At 49.2% G+C, this 15,713-nt stretch overlaps 23 non-coding genes and 1 pseudogene across 23 annotated transcripts; 14 read left to right on the top strand and 10 right to left on the bottom strand.

The window, feature by feature from the left end:
- Positions 1-852: 852 nt before the first annotated feature.
- On the top strand, positions 853-1,017 carry LOC135005048 (U1 spliceosomal RNA). Its single transcript, XR_010205740.1, has one exon. It is a non-coding gene; the product is annotated as a U1 spliceosomal RNA (small nuclear RNA).
- A 152-nt stretch (positions 1,018-1,169) lies between these two features.
- LOC135004906 (U1 spliceosomal RNA) lies at positions 1,170-1,332 on the top strand. Its single transcript, XR_010205623.1, has one exon. It is a non-coding gene; the product is annotated as a U1 spliceosomal RNA (small nuclear RNA).
- A 671-nt stretch (positions 1,333-2,003) lies between these two features.
- LOC135004843 (U1 spliceosomal RNA) lies at positions 2,004-2,168 on the top strand. Its single transcript, XR_010205566.1, has one exon. It is a non-coding gene; the product is annotated as a U1 spliceosomal RNA (small nuclear RNA).
- A 152-nt stretch (positions 2,169-2,320) lies between these two features.
- LOC135004826 (U1 spliceosomal RNA) lies at positions 2,321-2,483 on the top strand. The gene has a single exon (XR_010205549.1). It is a non-coding gene; the product is annotated as a U1 spliceosomal RNA (small nuclear RNA).
- A 674-nt stretch (positions 2,484-3,157) lies between these two features.
- On the top strand, positions 3,158-3,321 carry LOC135004669 (U1 spliceosomal RNA). The gene has a single exon (XR_010205399.1). It is a non-coding gene; the product is annotated as a U1 spliceosomal RNA (small nuclear RNA).
- Positions 3,322-3,473: 152 nt separating this feature from the next.
- Positions 3,474-3,636, top strand: LOC135004917 (U1 spliceosomal RNA). Its single transcript, XR_010205632.1, has one exon. It is a non-coding gene; the product is annotated as a U1 spliceosomal RNA (small nuclear RNA).
- Positions 3,637-4,310: 674 nt separating this feature from the next.
- On the top strand, positions 4,311-4,474 carry LOC135004734 (U1 spliceosomal RNA). The gene has a single exon (XR_010205462.1). It is a non-coding gene; the product is annotated as a U1 spliceosomal RNA (small nuclear RNA).
- A 152-nt stretch (positions 4,475-4,626) lies between these two features.
- On the top strand, positions 4,627-4,789 carry LOC135004888 (U1 spliceosomal RNA). Its single transcript, XR_010205606.1, has one exon. It is a non-coding gene; the product is annotated as a U1 spliceosomal RNA (small nuclear RNA).
- A 674-nt stretch (positions 4,790-5,463) lies between these two features.
- LOC135004763 (U1 spliceosomal RNA) lies at positions 5,464-5,625 on the top strand. The gene has a single exon (XR_010205490.1). It is a non-coding gene; the product is annotated as a U1 spliceosomal RNA (small nuclear RNA).
- A 154-nt stretch (positions 5,626-5,779) lies between these two features.
- Positions 5,780-5,942, top strand: LOC135004886 (U1 spliceosomal RNA). The gene has a single exon (XR_010205604.1). It is a non-coding gene; the product is annotated as a U1 spliceosomal RNA (small nuclear RNA).
- Positions 5,943-6,616: 674 nt separating this feature from the next.
- LOC135004754 (U1 spliceosomal RNA) lies at positions 6,617-6,780 on the top strand. The gene has a single exon (XR_010205482.1). It is a non-coding gene; the product is annotated as a U1 spliceosomal RNA (small nuclear RNA).
- Positions 6,781-6,932: 152 nt separating this feature from the next.
- LOC135004863 (U1 spliceosomal RNA) lies at positions 6,933-7,095 on the top strand. The gene has a single exon (XR_010205585.1). It is a non-coding gene; the product is annotated as a U1 spliceosomal RNA (small nuclear RNA).
- A 674-nt stretch (positions 7,096-7,769) lies between these two features.
- On the top strand, positions 7,770-7,933 carry LOC135004739 (U1 spliceosomal RNA). Its single transcript, XR_010205467.1, has one exon. It is a non-coding gene; the product is annotated as a U1 spliceosomal RNA (small nuclear RNA).
- A 152-nt stretch (positions 7,934-8,085) lies between these two features.
- LOC135004885 (U1 spliceosomal RNA) lies at positions 8,086-8,248 on the top strand. The gene has a single exon (XR_010205603.1). It is a non-coding gene; the product is annotated as a U1 spliceosomal RNA (small nuclear RNA).
- An 825-nt stretch (positions 8,249-9,073) lies between these two features.
- Positions 9,074-9,236, bottom strand: LOC135004815 (U1 spliceosomal RNA). The gene has a single exon (XR_010205538.1). It is a non-coding gene; the product is annotated as a U1 spliceosomal RNA (small nuclear RNA).
- Positions 9,237-9,388: 152 nt separating this feature from the next.
- On the bottom strand, positions 9,389-9,552 carry LOC135004746 (U1 spliceosomal RNA). Its single transcript, XR_010205474.1, has one exon. It is a non-coding gene; the product is annotated as a U1 spliceosomal RNA (small nuclear RNA).
- A 674-nt stretch (positions 9,553-10,226) lies between these two features.
- Positions 10,227-10,389, bottom strand: LOC135004833 (U1 spliceosomal RNA). The gene has a single exon (XR_010205556.1). It is a non-coding gene; the product is annotated as a U1 spliceosomal RNA (small nuclear RNA).
- A 152-nt stretch (positions 10,390-10,541) lies between these two features.
- LOC135004678 (U1 spliceosomal RNA) lies at positions 10,542-10,705 on the bottom strand. Its single transcript, XR_010205407.1, has one exon. It is a non-coding gene; the product is annotated as a U1 spliceosomal RNA (small nuclear RNA).
- Positions 10,706-11,390: 685 nt separating this feature from the next.
- LOC135004972 (U1 spliceosomal RNA) lies at positions 11,391-11,542 on the bottom strand (annotated as a pseudogene).
- A 152-nt stretch (positions 11,543-11,694) lies between these two features.
- LOC135004769 (U1 spliceosomal RNA) lies at positions 11,695-11,858 on the bottom strand. The gene has a single exon (XR_010205496.1). It is a non-coding gene; the product is annotated as a U1 spliceosomal RNA (small nuclear RNA).
- Positions 11,859-12,532: 674 nt separating this feature from the next.
- Positions 12,533-12,695, bottom strand: LOC135004832 (U1 spliceosomal RNA). Its single transcript, XR_010205555.1, has one exon. It is a non-coding gene; the product is annotated as a U1 spliceosomal RNA (small nuclear RNA).
- Positions 12,696-12,847: 152 nt separating this feature from the next.
- Positions 12,848-13,011, bottom strand: LOC135004935 (U1 spliceosomal RNA). Its single transcript, XR_010205645.1, has one exon. It is a non-coding gene; the product is annotated as a U1 spliceosomal RNA (small nuclear RNA).
- A 674-nt stretch (positions 13,012-13,685) lies between these two features.
- Positions 13,686-13,848, bottom strand: LOC135004846 (U1 spliceosomal RNA). Its single transcript, XR_010205569.1, has one exon. It is a non-coding gene; the product is annotated as a U1 spliceosomal RNA (small nuclear RNA).
- Positions 13,849-14,000: 152 nt separating this feature from the next.
- On the bottom strand, positions 14,001-14,164 carry LOC135004638 (U1 spliceosomal RNA). Its single transcript, XR_010205370.1, has one exon. It is a non-coding gene; the product is annotated as a U1 spliceosomal RNA (small nuclear RNA).
- Positions 14,165-15,713: the final 1,549 nt, after the last annotated feature.

Genomic DNA, 15,713 nt, shown 5'->3' with positions numbered 1-15,713 from the left:
AGCAGCGACCCTCCCCAGCTCTAGCCCAACTCCTACTTACCTGCCAGGTGAGATACTATGATCATAAAGGTGCTTCTCCCAGGGCAAGGCTCACCCATTGCACTCTGATTTCCCCAAATGTGGGAAGCTTGACTGCATAATTTGTGTTTCCCCTGGTCGGCTCTCGTATAATTCAGATCTCTTTGTCTCAGGTCTCTCTCCAGCCTAGTTTGCTGTCTGTTTCCACTTCTTTTTTCATGAGCCCCTCCCTTTTATACCCTTGTGCACTATCCTGACTTCTCCTCCTGTCTGCTTACTTTGTGCCTTCCAATGCACAATGCAAACTACAGGTAGTGCTGCAGGGCCCACACCCTTTTACTTGCCGTACAGAGCAGCTCTGGAGCTGTTACAGTGCCCAGCTGCTGCAAGAAATCAGCTTGAATGCTTCAGGGGCTGGGGCATAGCCAACATGAGCCCCACACCGAAGGAGGGTGGAGTTGTTTAATGCGAACTAGGGGTCATCCAAGCGCCGCAAAAGGCCGCCATGCCCTGCACGCCCCTTTTCTCTTTTCATATGCAGACGAGGGTTGAAGCCAACTTTGACCCACTGCTTGGATGACATCACCGTATGCAAATCCATCTGCTGCAGGCCTTCCCCCAGGAATGCTTGCACTAGTTGTTGCATTTGGTTTGTTGTTTGGGGGTGCTTCAGTATTAGGCAGCCTTCTGCCCTCCCATGTTCATCTGAAAATATGTGTTCTCCCTGCAGTTGTTGTCCCCAGATGAGAGTTCCCTTGTGCTGCCTCAGTTGAATCTCCTTTACTTGACAGAGATGTGCCTGAGCAGCGGCCCTCCTCAGCCCTATCCTAAATCATACTTATTTTGCATAGGAGATACCATGGTCATGAAGATTGTTCTCCCAGGGTGAGGTTCATTCATTGCATTCTGGGTATGCTGACCCCTGTGATTTTCCCAAATTTGGGGAAACTCGACTGCATTATTTGTGGTAGTGGGGGACTGTGTTTGTGCTTTCCTCTGGTCAGCTCTGGTAAAAGTCAGATTTCTTTGTCTCAGATCTTCCTCTAGCCTTGTTCTTCTTTCGAGAGTTTCCTTGTGCTGCCTCAGTTGGATCTCCTTCACTTGACAGGGGGGTGCCCGAGCAGCGACCCTCCCAAGCTCTAGCCCAACTCCTACTTACCTGCCAGGTGAGATACTATAATCAGGAAGGTGCTTCTCCCAGGGCAAGGCTCACCCATTGCACTCTGGGTGTGCTGCTCCTGCGATTTCCCCAAATGTGGGAAACTTGACTGCATAATTTGTGTTTCCCCTGGTCGGCTCTCGTATAATTCAGATCTCTTTGTCTCAGGTCTCTCTCCAGCCTAGTTTGCTGTCTGTTTCAACTTCTCTTTTCTTGAGCCGCTCCCTTCTATGCCCTTGCGCACTATCCTGACTTCTCCCGTCTGCTTACTTTGTGCCTTCCAATGTACAATGCAAACTACAGGTAGTGCTGCAGGGCCCACACCCTTTTACTTGCCGTTCAGAGCAGCTCTGGAGCTGTTACAGTGCCCAGCTGCTGCAATAAATCAGCTTGAATGCTTCAGGGGATGGGGCATGGCAAACATGAGCCCCACACCAAAGGAGGGTGGGGGTGTTTAATGCGAACTAGGGGTCATCCAAGCACCGCAAAAGGCCGCCATGCCCTGCACGCCCCTTTTCTCTTTTCATATGCAGATGAGGGTTGAAGCCAACTTTGACCCACTGCTTGGATGACATCACCGTATGCAAATCCGTCTTCTGCAGAACTTCCCCCAGGAATGCTTGCACTAGTTGTTGCATTTGGTTTGTTGTTTGGGGGTGCTTCAGTATTAGGCAGCCTTCTGCCCTCCCATGTTCATCTGAAAATATGTGTTCTCCCTGCAGTTGTTGTCCCCAGATGAGAGTTCCCTTGTGCTGCCTCAGTTGAATCTCCTTTACTTGACAGAGATGTGCATGAGCAGCGGCCCTCCCCAGCCCTATCCCAAATCATACTTATTTTGCATAGGAGATACCATGGTCATGAAGATTACTCTCCCAGGGTGAGGTTCATTCATTGCATTCTGGGTATGCTGACCCCTGTGATTTCCCCAAATGTGGGAAACGCGACTGCTTTATTTGTTGGTAGTGGGGGACTGTGTTTGTGTTTTCCTCTGGTCAGCTCTGGTAAAAGTCAAATTTCTTTGTTTCAGATCTTCCTCTAGCCTTGTTCTTCTTTCGAGAGTTTCCTTGTGCTGCCTCAGTTGGATCTCCTTCACTTGACAGGGGGGTGCCCGAGCAGCGACCCTCCCCAGCTCTAGCCCAACTCCTACTTACCTGCCAGGTGAGATACTATGATCATGAAGGTGCTTCTCCCAGGGCAAGGCTCACCCATTGCACTCTGGGTGTGCTGCCCCTGCGATTTCCCCAAATGTGGGAAACTTGACTGCATAATTTGTGTTTCCCCTGGTCAGGTCTCGTATAATTCAGATCTCTTTGTCTCAGGTCTCTCTCCAGCCTAGTTTGCTGTCTGTTTCAACTTCTCTTTTCTTGAGCCGCTCCCTTTTATACCCTTGTGCACTATCCTGACTTCTCCTCCTGTCTGCTTACTTTGTGCCTTCCAATGCGCAATGCAAACTACAGGTAGTGCTGCAGGGCCCACACCCTTTTACTTGCCTTACTGAACAGCTCTGGAGCTGTTACAGTGCCAAGCTGCTGCAAGAAATCAGCTTGAATGCTTCAGGGGATGGGGCATGGCCAACATGAGCCCCACACCGAAGGAGGGTGGAGGTGTTTAATGCGAACTAAGGGTCATCCAAGCGCCGCAAAAGGCCGCCATGCCCTGCATACCCCTTTTCTCTTTTCATATGCAGATGAGGGTTCCAGCCAACTTTGGCCCACTGCTTGGATGACATCACCGTATGCAATTCCGTCTTCTGCAGAACTTCCCCCAGGAATGCTTGTACTAGTTGTTGCATTTGGTTTGTTGTTTGGGGGTGCTTCAGTATTAGGCAGCCTTCTGCCCTCCCATGTTCATCTGAAAATATGTGTTCTCCCTGCAGTTGTTGTCCCCAGATGAGAGTTTCCTTGTGCTGCCTCAGTTGAATCTCCTTTACTTGACAGAGATGTGCATGAGCAGCGGCCCTCCCCAGCCCTATCCCAAATCATACTTATTTTGCATAGGAGATACCATGGTCATGAAGATTGTTCTCCCAGGGTGAGGTTCATTCATTGCATTTTGGGTATGCTGACCCCTGTGATTTCCCCAAATGTGGGAAACTCGACTGCATTATTTGTGGTAGTGGGGGACTGTGTTTGTGCTTTCCTCTGGTCAGCTCTGGAAAAAGTCAGATTTCTTTGTCTCAGATCTTCCTCTAGCCTTGTTCTTCTTTCGAGAGTTCCCTTGTGCTGCCTCAGTTGGATCTCTTTCACTTGACAGGGGGGTGCCCGAACAGCGACTTTCCCCAGCTCTAGCCCAACTCCTACTTACCTGCCAGGTGAGATACTATGATCATGAAGGTGCTTCTCCCAGGGCAAGGCTCACCCATTGCACTCTGAGTGTGCTGCCCCTGCGATTTCCCCAAATGTGGGAAACTTGACTGCATAATTTGTGTTTCCCCTGGTCGGCTCTCGTATAATTCAGATCTCTTTGTCTCAGGTCTCTCTCCAGCCTAGTTTGCTGTCTGTTTCCACTTCTCTTTTCTTCAGCCGCTCCCTTCTATACCCTTGTGCACTATCCTGACTTCTCCTCCCGTCTGCTTACTTTGTGCCTTCCAATGCACAATGCACACTACATGTAGTGCTGCAGGGCCCACACCCTTTTACTTGCCTTACAGAGCAGCTCTGGAGCTGTTACAGTGCCCAGCTGCTGCAAGAAATCAGCTTGAATGCTTCAGGGGATGGGGCATGGCCAACATGAGCCCCACACCAAAGGAGGGTGGAGGTGTTTAATGCGAACTAGGGGTCATCCAAGCACCGCAAAAGGCCGCCATGCCCTGCACGCCCCTTTTCTCTTTTCATATGCAGATGAGGGTTGAAGCCAACTTTGACCCACTGCTTGGATGACATCACCGTATGCAAATCCGTCTTCTGCAGAACTTCCCCCAGGAATGCTTGCACTAGTTGTTGCATTTGGTTTGTTGTTTGGGGGTGCTTCAGTATTAGGCAGCCTTTTGCCCTCCCATGTTCATCTGAAAATATGTGTTCTCCCTGCAGTTGTTGTCCCAAGATGAGAGTTCCCTTGTGCTGCCTCAGTTGAATCTCCTTTACTTGACAGAGATGTGCATGAGCAGCGGCCCTCCCCAGCCCTATTCCAAATCATACTTATTTTGCATAGGAGATACCATGGTCATGAAGATTTTTCTCCCAGGGTGAGGTTCATTCATTGCATTTTGGGTATGCTGACCCCTGTGATTTCCCCAAATGTGGGAAACTTGACTGCATTATTTGTGGTAGTGGGAGACTGTGTTTGTGCTTTCCTCTGGTCAGCTCTGGTAAAAGTCAGATTTCTTTGTCTCAGATTTTCCTTTAGCCTTGTTCTTCTTTCGAGAGTTCCCTTGTGCTGCCTCAGTTGGATCTCCTTCACTTTACAGGGGGGTACCCGAGCAGCGACCCTCCCCAGCTCTAGCCCAACTCCTACTTACCTGCCAGGTGAGATACTATGATCATGAAGGTGCTTCTCCCAGGGCAAGGCTCACCCATTGTACTCTGGGTGTGCTGCTCCTGCGATTTCCCCAAATGTGGGAAACTTGACTGCATAATTTGTGTTTCCCCTGGTCGGCTCTCGTATAATTCAGATCTCTTTGTCTCAGGTCTCTCTACAGCCTAGTTTGCTGTCTGTTTCCACTTCTCTTTTCTTCAGCCGCTCCCTTCTATACCCTTGTGCACTATCCTGACTTCTCCTCCCGTCTGCTTACTTTGTGCCTTCCAATGCACAATGCAAACTACAGGTAGTGCTGCAGGGCCCACACCCTTTTACTTGCCTTACAGAGCAGCTCTGGAGCTGTTACAGTGCCCAGCTGCTGCAAGAAATCAGCTTGAATGCTTCAGGGGCTGGGGCATAGCCAACATGAGCCCCACACCGAAGGAGGGTGGAGGTGTTTAATGCAAACTAGGGGTCAGACAAGCGCCGCAAAAGGCCACCATGCCCTGCACGCCCCTTTTCTGTTTTCATATGCAGACGAGGGTTGAAGCCAACTTTGACCCACTGCTTGGATGACATCACCATATGCAAATCCATCTGCGGCAGGCCTTCCCCCAGGAATGCTTGCACTAGTTGTTGCATTTGGTTTGTTGTTTGGAGGTGCTTCAGTATTAGGCAGCCTTCTGCCCTCCCATGTTCATCTGAAAATATGTGTTCTCCCTGCAGTTGTTGTCCCAAGATGAGAGTTCCCTTGTGCTGCCTCAGTTGAATCTCCTTTACTTGACAGAGATGTGCATGAGCAGCGGCCCTCCCCAGCCCTATTCCAAATCATACTTATTTTGCATAGGAGATACCATGGTCATGAAGATTTTTCTCCCAGGGTGAGGTTCATTCATTGCATTTTGGGTATGCTGACCCCTGTGATTTCCCCAAATGTGGGAAACTTGACTGCATTATTTGTGGTAGTGGGAGACTATGTTTGTGCTTTCCTCTGGTCAGCTCTGGTAAAAGTCAGATTTCTTTGTCTCAGATTTTCCTTTAGCCTTGTTCTTCTTTCGAGAGTTCCCTTGTGCTGCCTCAGTTGGATCTCCTTCACTTTACAGGGGGGTACCCGAGCAGCGACCCTCCCCAGCTCTAGCCCAACTCCTACTTACCTGCCAGGTGAGATACTATGATCATGAAGGTGCTTCTCCCAGGGCAAGGCTCACCCATTGTACTCTGGGTGTGCTGCTCCTGCGATTTCCCCAAATGTGGGAAACTTGACTGCATAATTTGTGTTTCCCCTGGTCGGCTCTCGTATAATTCAGATCTCTTTGTCTCAGGTCTCTCTCCAGCCTAGTTTGCTGTCTGTTTCCACTTCTCTTTTCTTCAGCCGCTCCCTTCTATACCCTTGTGCACTATCCTGACTTCTCCTCCCGTCTGCTTACTTTGTGCCTTCCAATGCACAATGCAAACTACAGGTAGTGCTGCAGGGCCCACACCCTTTTACTTGCCTTACAGAGCAGCTCTGGAGCTGTTACAGTGCCCAGCTGCTGCAAGAAATCAGCTTGAATGCTTCAGGGGATGGGGCATGGCCAACATGAGCCCCACACCAAAGGAAGGTGGAGGTGTTTAATGCGAACTAGGGGTCATCCAAGCACCGCAAAAAGCCGCCATGCCCTGCACGCCCCTTTTCTCTTTTCATATGCAGATGAGGGTTGAAGCCAACTTTGACCCACTGCTTGGATGACATCACCGTATGCAAATCCGTCTTCTGCAGAACTTCCCCCAGGAATGCTTGCACTAGTTGTTGCATTTGGTTTGTTGTTTGGGGGTGCTTCAGTATTAGGCAGCCTTCTGCCCTCCCATGTTCATCTGAAAAGATGTGGTCTCCCTGCAGTTGTTGTCCCCAGATGAGAGTTCCCTTGTGCTGCCTCAGTTGAATCTCCTTAACTTGACAGAGATGTGCCTGAGCAGCGGCCCACCCCAGCTCTATCCCAAATCATACTTATTTTGCATAGGACATACCATGGTCATGAAGATTATTCTCCCAGGGTGAGGTTCATTCATTGCATTCTGGGTATGCTGACCCCTGTGATTTCCCCAAATGTGGGAAACTCGACTGCTTTATTTGTGGTAGTGGGGGACTGTGTTTGTGTTTTCCTCTGGTCAGCTCTGGTAAAAGTCAGATTTCTTTGTTTCAGATCTTCCTCTAGCCCTGTTCTTCTTTTGAGAGTTCCCTTGTGCTGCCTCAGTTGGATCTCCTTCACTTGACAGGGGGGTGCCCGAGCAGAGACCCTCCCCAGCTCTAGCCCAACTCCTACTTACCTGCCAGGTGAGATACTATGATCATGATGGTGCTTCTCCCAGGGCAAGGCTCACCCATTGCACTCTGGGTGTGCTGCCCCTGCGATTTCCCCAAATGTGGGAAACTTGACTGCATAATTTGTGTTTCCCCTGGTCGGCTCTCGTATAATTCAGATCTCTTTGTCTCAGGTCTCTCTCCAGCCTAGTTTGCTGTCTGTTTCCACTTCTCTTTTCTTCAGCCGCTCCCTTCTATAACCTTGTGCACTATCCTGACTTCTCCTCCCGTCTGCTTACTTTGTGCCTTCCAATGCACAATGCAAACTACAGGTAGTGCTGCAGGGCCCACACCCTTTTACTTGCCTTACAGAGCAGCTCTGGAGCTGTTACAGTGCCCAGCTGCTGCAAGAAATCTGCTTGAATGCTTCAGGGGATGGGGCATGGCCAACATGAGCCCCACACCAAAAGAGGGTGGAGGTGTTTAATGCGAACTAGGGGTCATCCAAGCACCGCAAAAGGCCGCCATGCCCTGCATGCCCCTTTTCTCTTTTCATATGCAGATGAGGGTTGAAGCCAACTTTGACCCACTGCTTGGATGACATCACCATATGCAAATCCATCTGCGGCAGGCCTTCCCCCAGGAATGCTTGCACTAGTTGTTGCATTTGGTTTGTTGTTTGGGGGTGCTTCAGTATTAGGCAGCCTTCTGCCCTCCCATGTTCATCTGAAAATATATGTTCTCCCTGCAGTTGTTGTCCCCAGATGAGAGTTCCCTTGTGTTGCCTCAGTTAAATCTCCTTTACTTGACAGAGATGTGCATGAGCAGCGGCCCTCCCCAGCCCTATTCCAAATCATACTTATTTTGCATAGGAGATACCATGGTCATGAAGATTTTTCTCCCAGGGTGAGGTTTATTCATTGCATTTTGGGTATGCTGACCCCTGTGATTTCCCCAAATGTGGGAAACTTGACTGCATTATTTGTGGTAGTGGGAGGCTGTGTTTGTGATTTCTTCTGGTCAGCTCTGGTAAAAGTCAGATTTCTTTGTCTCAGATTTTCCTTTAGCCTTGTTCTTCTTTCGAGAGTTCCCTTGTGCTGCCTCAGTTGGATCTCCTTCACTTTACAGGGGGGTACCCGAGCAGCGACCCTCCCCAGCTCTAGCCCAACTCCTACTTACCTGCCAGGTGAGATACTATGATCATGAAGGTGCTTCTCCCAGGGCAAGGCTCACCCATTGTACTCTGGGTGTGCTGCTCCTGCGATTTCCCCAAATGTGGGAAACTTGACTGCATAATTTGTGTTTCCCCTGGTCGGCTCTCGTATAATTCAGATCTCTTTGTCTCAGGTCTCTCTCCAGCCTAGTTTGCTGTCTGTTTCCACTTCTCTTTTCTTCAGCCGCTCCCTTCTATACCCTTGTGCACTATCCTGACTTCTCCCGTCTGCTTACTTTGTGCCTTCCAATGCACAATGCAAACTACAGGTAGTGCTGCAGGGCCCACACCCTTTTACTTGCCTTACAGAGCAGCTCTGGAGCTGTTACAGTGGCCAGCTGCTGCAAGAAATCAGCTTGAATGCTTCAGGGGCTGGGGCATAGCCAACATGAGCCCCACACCGAAGGAGGGTGGAGGTGTTTAATGCAAACTAGGGGTCAGTCAAGCGCCGCAAAAGGCCACCATGCCCTGCACGCCCCTTTTCTGTTTTTATATGCAGACGAGGGTTGAAGCCACCTTTGACCCACTGCTTGGATGACATCACCATATGCAAATCCATCTGCGGCAGGCCTTCCCCCAGGAATGCTTGCACTAGTTGTTGCATTTGGTTTGTTGTTTGGGGGTGCTTCAGTATTAGGCAGCCTTCTGCTCCACCCTCCTTTGGTGTGGGGCTCATGTTGGCCATGTCCCATCCCCTGAAGCATTCAAGCAGATTTCTTGCAGCAGCTGGGCACTGTAACAGCTCCAGAGACGCTCTGTAAGGCAAGTAAAAGGGTGTGGGCCCTGCAGCACTACCTGTAGTTTGCATTGTGCATTGGAAGGCACAAAGTAAGCAGACGGGAGGAGAAGTCAGGATAGTGCACAAGGGTATAGAAGGGAGCGGCTGAAGAAAAGAGAAGTGGAAACAGACAGCAAACTAGGCTGGAGAGAGATCTGAGACAAAGAGATCTGAATTATACGAGAGCCGACCAGGGGAAACACAAATTATGCAGTCAAGTTTCCCACATTTGGGGAAATCGCAGGGGCAGCACACCCAGAGTGCAATGGGTGAGCCTTGCCCTGGGAGAAGCACCTTCATGATCATAGTATCTCACCTGGCAGGTAAGTAGGAGTTGGGCTAGAGCTAGGGAGGGTCGCTGCTCGGGCACCCCCCTGTTAAGTGAAGGAGATCCAACTGAGGCAGCACAAGGGAACTCTCGAAAGAAGAACAAGGCTAAAGGAAAATCTGAAACAAAGAAATCTGACTTTTACCAGAGCTGACCAGAAGAAATCACAAACACAGCCTCCCACTACCACAAATAATGCAGTCGAGTTTCCCACATTTGGGGAAATCACAGGGGTCAGCATACCCAAAATGCAATGAATGAACCTCACCCTGGGAGAAAAATCTTCATGACCATGGTATCTCCTATGCAAAATAAGTATGATTTGGAAGAGGGCTGGGGAGGGCCGCTGCTCATGCACATCTCTGTCAAGTAAAGGAGATTCAACTGAGGCAGCACAAGGGAACTCTCATCTTGGGACAACAACTGCAGGGAGAACATATATTTTCAGATGAACATGGGAGGGCAGAAGGCTGCCTAATACTGAAGCACCCCCAAACAACAAACCAAATGCAACAACTAGTGCAAGCATTCCTGGGGGAAGGCCTGCCGCAGATGGATTTGCATATGGTGATGTCATCCAAGCAGTTGGTCAAAGTTGGCTTCAACCCTCGTCTGCATATGAAAAGAGAAAAGGGGCGTGCAGGGCATGGTGGCCTTTTGCGGCGCTTGGCTGACCCCTAGTTTGCATTAAACACCTCCACCCTCCTTTGGTGTGGGGCTCATGTTGGCTATGCCCCAGCCCCTGAAGCATTCAAGCTGAATTCTTGCAGCAGCTGGGCACTGTAACAGCTCCAGAGCTGCTCTGTAAGGCAAGTAAAAGGGTGTGGGCCCTGCAGCACTACCTGTAGTTCGCATTGTGCGTTGGAAGGCACAAAGTAAGCAGACAGGAGGAGAAGTCAGGATAGTGCGCAAGGGCATAGAAGGGAGCGGCTCAAGAAAAGAGAAGTGGAAACAGACAGCAAACTAGGCTGGAGAGAGACCTGAGACAAAGAGATCTGAATTATACGAGAGCCGACCAGGGGAAACACAAATTATGCAGTCAAGTTTCCCACATTTGGGGAAATCGCAGGAGCAGCACACCCAGAGTGCAATGGGTGAGCCTTGCCCTGGGAGAAGCACCTTCATGATCATAGTATCTCACCTGGCAGGTAAGTAGGAGTTGGGCTAGAGCTGGGGAGGGTCGCTGCTCGGGTACCCCCCTGTAAAGTGAAGGAGATCCAACTGAGGCAGCACAAGGGAACTCTCGAAAGAAGAACAAGGCTAGAGGAAGATCTGAGACAAAGAAATCTGACTTTTACCAGAGCTGACCAGAGGAAAGCACAAACACAGTCCCCCACTACCACAAATAATGCAGTCAAGTTTCCCACATTTGGGGAAATCACAGAGGTCAGCATACCCAAAATGCAATGAATGAACCTCACCCTGGGAGAACAATCTTCATGACCATGGTATCTCCTATGCAAAATAAGTATGATTTGGAATAGGGCTGGGAAGGGCCGCTGCTCATGCACATCTCTGTCAAGTAAAGGAGATTCAACTGAGGCAGCACAAGGGAACTCTCATCTGGGGACAACAACTGCAGGGAGAACACATATTTTCAGATGAACATGGGAGGGCAGAAGGCTGCCTAATACTGAAGCACCCCCAAACAACAAACCAAATGCAACAACTAGTGCAAGCATTCCTGGGGGAAGTTCTGCAGAAGATGGATTTGCATACGGTGATGTCATCCAAGCAGTGGGTCAAAGTTGGCTTCAACCCTCATCTGCATATGAAAAGAGAAAAGGGGCGTGCAGGGCATGGCGGCCTTTTGCGGTGCTTGGATGACCCCTAGTTCGCATTAAACACCTCCACCCTCCTTCGGTGTGGGGCTCATGTTGGCTATGCCCCAGCCCCTGAAGCATTCAAGCTGATTTCTTGCAGCAGCTGGGCACTGTAACAGCTCCAGAGCTGCTCTGTAAGGCAAGTAAAAGGGTGTGGGCCCTGCAGCACTACCTGTAGTTTGCATTGTGCATTGGAAGGCACAAAGTAAGCAGATGGGAGGAGAAGTCAGGATAGTGCACAAGGGTATAGAAGGGAGCGGCTGAAGAAAAGAGAAGTGGAAACAGACAGCAAACTAGGCTGGAGAGAGACCTGAGACAAAGAGATCTGAATTATACGTGAGCCGACCAGGGGAAACACAAATTATGCAGTCAAGATTCCCACATTTGGGGAAATCGCAGGAGCATCACACCCAGAGTACAATGGGTGAGCCTTGCCCTGGGAGAAGCACCTTCATGATCATAGTATCTCACCTGGCAGGTAAGTAGGAGTTGGGCTAGAGCTGGGGAGGGTCGCTGCTCGGGTACCCCCCTGTAAAGTGAAGGAGATCCAACTGAGGCAGCACAAGGGAACTCTCGAAAGAAGAACAAGGCTAAAGGAAAATCTGAGACAAAGAAATCTGACTTTTACCAGAGCTGACCAGAGGAAAGCACAAACACAGTCTCCCACTACCACAAATAATGCAGTCAAGTTTCCGACATTTGGGGAAATCACAGGGGTCAGCATACCCAAAATGCAATGAATGAACCTCACCCTGGGAGAAAAATCTTCATGACCATGGTATCTCCTATGCAAAATAAGTATGATTTGGAATAGGGCTGGGGAGGGCCGCTGCTCATGCACATCTCTGTCAAGTAAAGGAGATTCAACTGAGGCAGCACAAGGGAACTCTCATCTTGGGACAACAACTGCAGGGAGAACATATATTTTCAGATGAACATGGGAGGGCAGAAGGCTGCCTAATACTGAAGCACCCCCAAACAACAAACCAAATGCAACAACTAGTGCAAGCATTCCTGGGGGAAGGCCTGCCGCAGATGGATTTGCATATGGTGATGTCATCCAAGCAGTGGGTCAAAGTTGGCTTCAACCCTCGTCTGCATATGAAAAGAGAAAAGGGGCGTGCAGGGCATGGTGGCCTTTTGCGGCGCTTGGCTGACCCCTAGTTTGCATTAAACACCTCCACCCTCCTTTGGTGTGGGGCTCATGTTGGCTATGCCCCAGCCCCTGAAGCATTCAAGCTGATTTCTTGCAGCAGCTGGGCACTGTAACAGCTCCAGAGCTGCTCTGTAAGGCAAGTAAAAGGGTGTGGGCCCTGCAGCACTACCTGTAGTTCGCATTGTGCATTGGAAGGCACAAAGTAAGCAGACGGGAGGAGAAGTCAGGATAGTGCACAAGGGTATAGAAGGGAGCAGTTGAAGAAAAGAGAAGTGGAAACAGACAGCAAACTAGGCTGGAGAGAGACCTGAGACAAAGAGATCTGAATTATACGAGAGCCGACCAGGGGAAACACAAATTATGCAGTCAAGTTTCCCACATTTGGGGAAATCGCAGGAGCAGCACACCCAGAGTGCAATGGGTGAGCCTTGCCCTGGGAGAAGCACCTTCATGATCATAGTATCTCACCTGGCAGGTAAGTAGGAGTTGGGCTAGAGCTGGGGAGGGTCGCTGCTCGGGTTCCCCCCTGTGAAGTGAAGGAGATCCAACTGAGGCAGCACCAGGGAACTCTCGAAAGAAGAACAAGGCTAGAGGAAGATCTGAGACAAAGAAATCTGACTTTTACCAGAGCTGACCAGAGGAAAGCACAAACACAGTCCCCCACTACCACAAATAATGCAGTCGAGTTTCCCACATTTGGGAAAATCACAGGGGTCAGCATACCCAGAATGCAATGAATGAACCTCACCCTGGGAGAACAATCTTCATGACCATGGTATCTCCTATGCAAAATAAGTATGATTTGGGATAGGGCTGGTGAGGGCCGCTGCTCAGGCACATCTCTGTCAAGCAAAGGAGATTCAACTGAGGCAGCACAAGGGAACTCTCATCTGGGGACAACAACTGCAGGGAGACCACATCTTTTCAGATGAACATGGGAGGGCGGAAGGCTGCCTAATACTGAAGCACCATCAAATATCAAACCATATGCAACAACTAGTACAAGCACTCCTGGGGGAAGGTCTGCAGCAGACGGATTTGCATATGGTGATGTTATCCAAGCAGTGGGCCAAAGTTGACTGGAACCCTCATCTGCATATGAAAAGAGAAAAGGGGCATGCAGGGCATGGCGGCCTTTTGCAGTGCTTGGATGACCCCTAGTTCGCATTAAACACCCCCACCCTCCTTTGGTGTGGGGCTCATGTTGGCCATGCCCCATCCCCTGAAGCATTCAAGCTGATTTCTTGCAGCAGCTGGGCACTGTAACAGCTCCAGAGCTGCTCTGTAAGGCAAGTAAAAGGGTGTGGGCCCTGAAGCACTACCTGTAGTTTGCATTGTGCATTGGAAGGCACAAAGTAAGCAGACGGGAGGAGAAGTCAGGATAGTGCACAAGGGTATAGAAGGGAGCGGCTGAAGAAAAGAGAAGTGGAAACAGACAGCAAACTAGGCTGGAGAGAGACCTGAGACAAAGAGATCTGAATTATACGAGAGCCGACCAAGGGAAACACAAATTATGCAGTCAAGTTTCCCACATTTGGGGAAATCGCAGGGGCAGCACACCCAGAGTGCAATGGGTGAGCCTTGCCCTGGGAGAAGCACCTTCATGATCATAGTATCTCACCTGGCAGGTAAGTAGGAGTTGGGCTAGAGCTGGGGAGGGTCGCTGCTCGGGCACCCCCCTGTAAAGTGAAGGAGATCCAACTGAGGCAGCACAAGGGAACTCTCGAAAGAAGAACAAGGCTAGAGGAAAATCTGAGACAAAGAAATCTGACTTTTACCAGAGCTGACCAGAGGAAAGCACAAACACAGTCCCCCACTACCACAAATAATGCAGTCAAGTTTCCCACATTTGGGGAAATCACAGGGGTCAGCATACCCAAAATGCAATGAATGAACCTCACCCTGGGAGAACAATCTTCATGACCATGGTATCTCCTATGCAAAATAAGTATGATTTGGAATAGGGCTGGGGAGGGCCGCTGCTCATGCACATCTCTGTCAAGTAAAGGAGATTCAACTGAGGCAGCACAAGGGAACTCTCATCTGGGGACAACAACTGCAGGGAGAACACATATTTTCAGATGAACATGGGAGGGCAGAAGGCTGCCTAATACTGAAGCACCCCCAAACAACAAACCAAATGCAACAACTAGTGCAAGCATTCCTGGGGGAAGTTCTGCAGAAGACGGATTTGCATACGGTGATGTCATCCAAGCAGTGGGTCAAAGTTGGCTTCAACCCTCATCTGCATATGAAAAGAGAAAATGGGCGTGCAGGGCATGGCGGCCTTTTGCGGTGCTTGGATGACCCCTAGTTCGCATTAAACACCTCCACCCTCCTTTGGTGTGGGGCTCATGTTGGCCATGCCCCATCCCCTGAAGCATTCAAGCTGATTTCTTGCAGCAGCTGGGCACTGTAACAGCTCCAGAGCTGCTCTGTAAGGCAAGTAAAAGGGTGTGGGCCCTGCAGCACTTCCTGTAGTTTGCATTGTGCATTGGAAGGCACAAAGTAAGCAGACTGGAGGAGAAGTCAGGATAGTGCACAAGGGTATAGAAGGGAGCGGCTGAAGAAAAGAGAAGTGGAAACAGACAGCAAACTAGGCTGGAGAGAGACCTGAGACAAAGAGATCTGAATTATACGAGAGCCGACCAGGGGAAACACAAATTATGCAGTCAAGTTTCCCACATTTGGGGAAATCGCAGGGGCAGCACACCCAGAGTGCAATGGGTGAGCCTTGCCCTGGGAGAAGCACCTTCATGTTAGCATAAAAATAAAGCCAGAAAATGAAGAGCTGTTTAATCAGTCAATTGGATTTTTTTGCCAGCATATTTCTTTTTTCTCTGCAACCCACTGCTAAATTGTGCTTCCTAGCTGTTTTTATAAAATCACTGAATCAAATCTAACTCTGATTACATCAGAGAAGGCCAGGTACCCTACACCATAACAGGGGTTTTCGAAATTTTGACTTGTCTACTTAAATATCACCAAAATCTGATCACAAGGTCAATTACGTCCCTGGGTGGGATTGAACCACCAACCTTTTGATTAATAGCTGAACACACTAACCGATTGCGCCACAGAGACACTTTGCAAAAAGTACATACTGACAAAGACTAATAAGCATTCATCTAGAACGTTTCCTAGAAAAACTTTAAAAAGTCAATAATCTGGAGAGTTTTTGTAAGATGTTTCTTCCAGCAACCAATGAAGAAACACATTGGTACTTTCGCATGATGAGTGAGTGCTTCAGGATCTCTTGCACTTACATGTGCAGCAGAGTACTGCACTGGAAGCATGCTGGGCCCATAACCCAGAGGTAGGCAGATTGAAACTATCCTTTGCTATATGCATTTTTTTTTTGTTCATTAAAGTAATCCAAAACTGGGATTGATATTTTAGCTTTTATTTTTACTTAAAGTACAATAACTTTTACCATTTTAATTTTTTTTAATAGTATATTGACAGTATTGTTTTCTTTCAAAAATCCAATTAATTTTCTTT

The sequence above is a fragment of the Pseudophryne corroboree genome, unplaced genomic scaffold (genome assembly GCF_028390025.1).
Source record: "Pseudophryne corroboree isolate aPseCor3 unplaced genomic scaffold, aPseCor3.hap2 scaffold_195, whole genome shotgun sequence".
Classification (NCBI taxonomy): domain Eukaryota; kingdom Metazoa; phylum Chordata; class Amphibia; order Anura; family Myobatrachidae; genus Pseudophryne; species Pseudophryne corroboree.
Note: the sequence above shows the minus strand (reverse complement) of the source record. Positions and strands in the feature narration are given on the sequence as shown.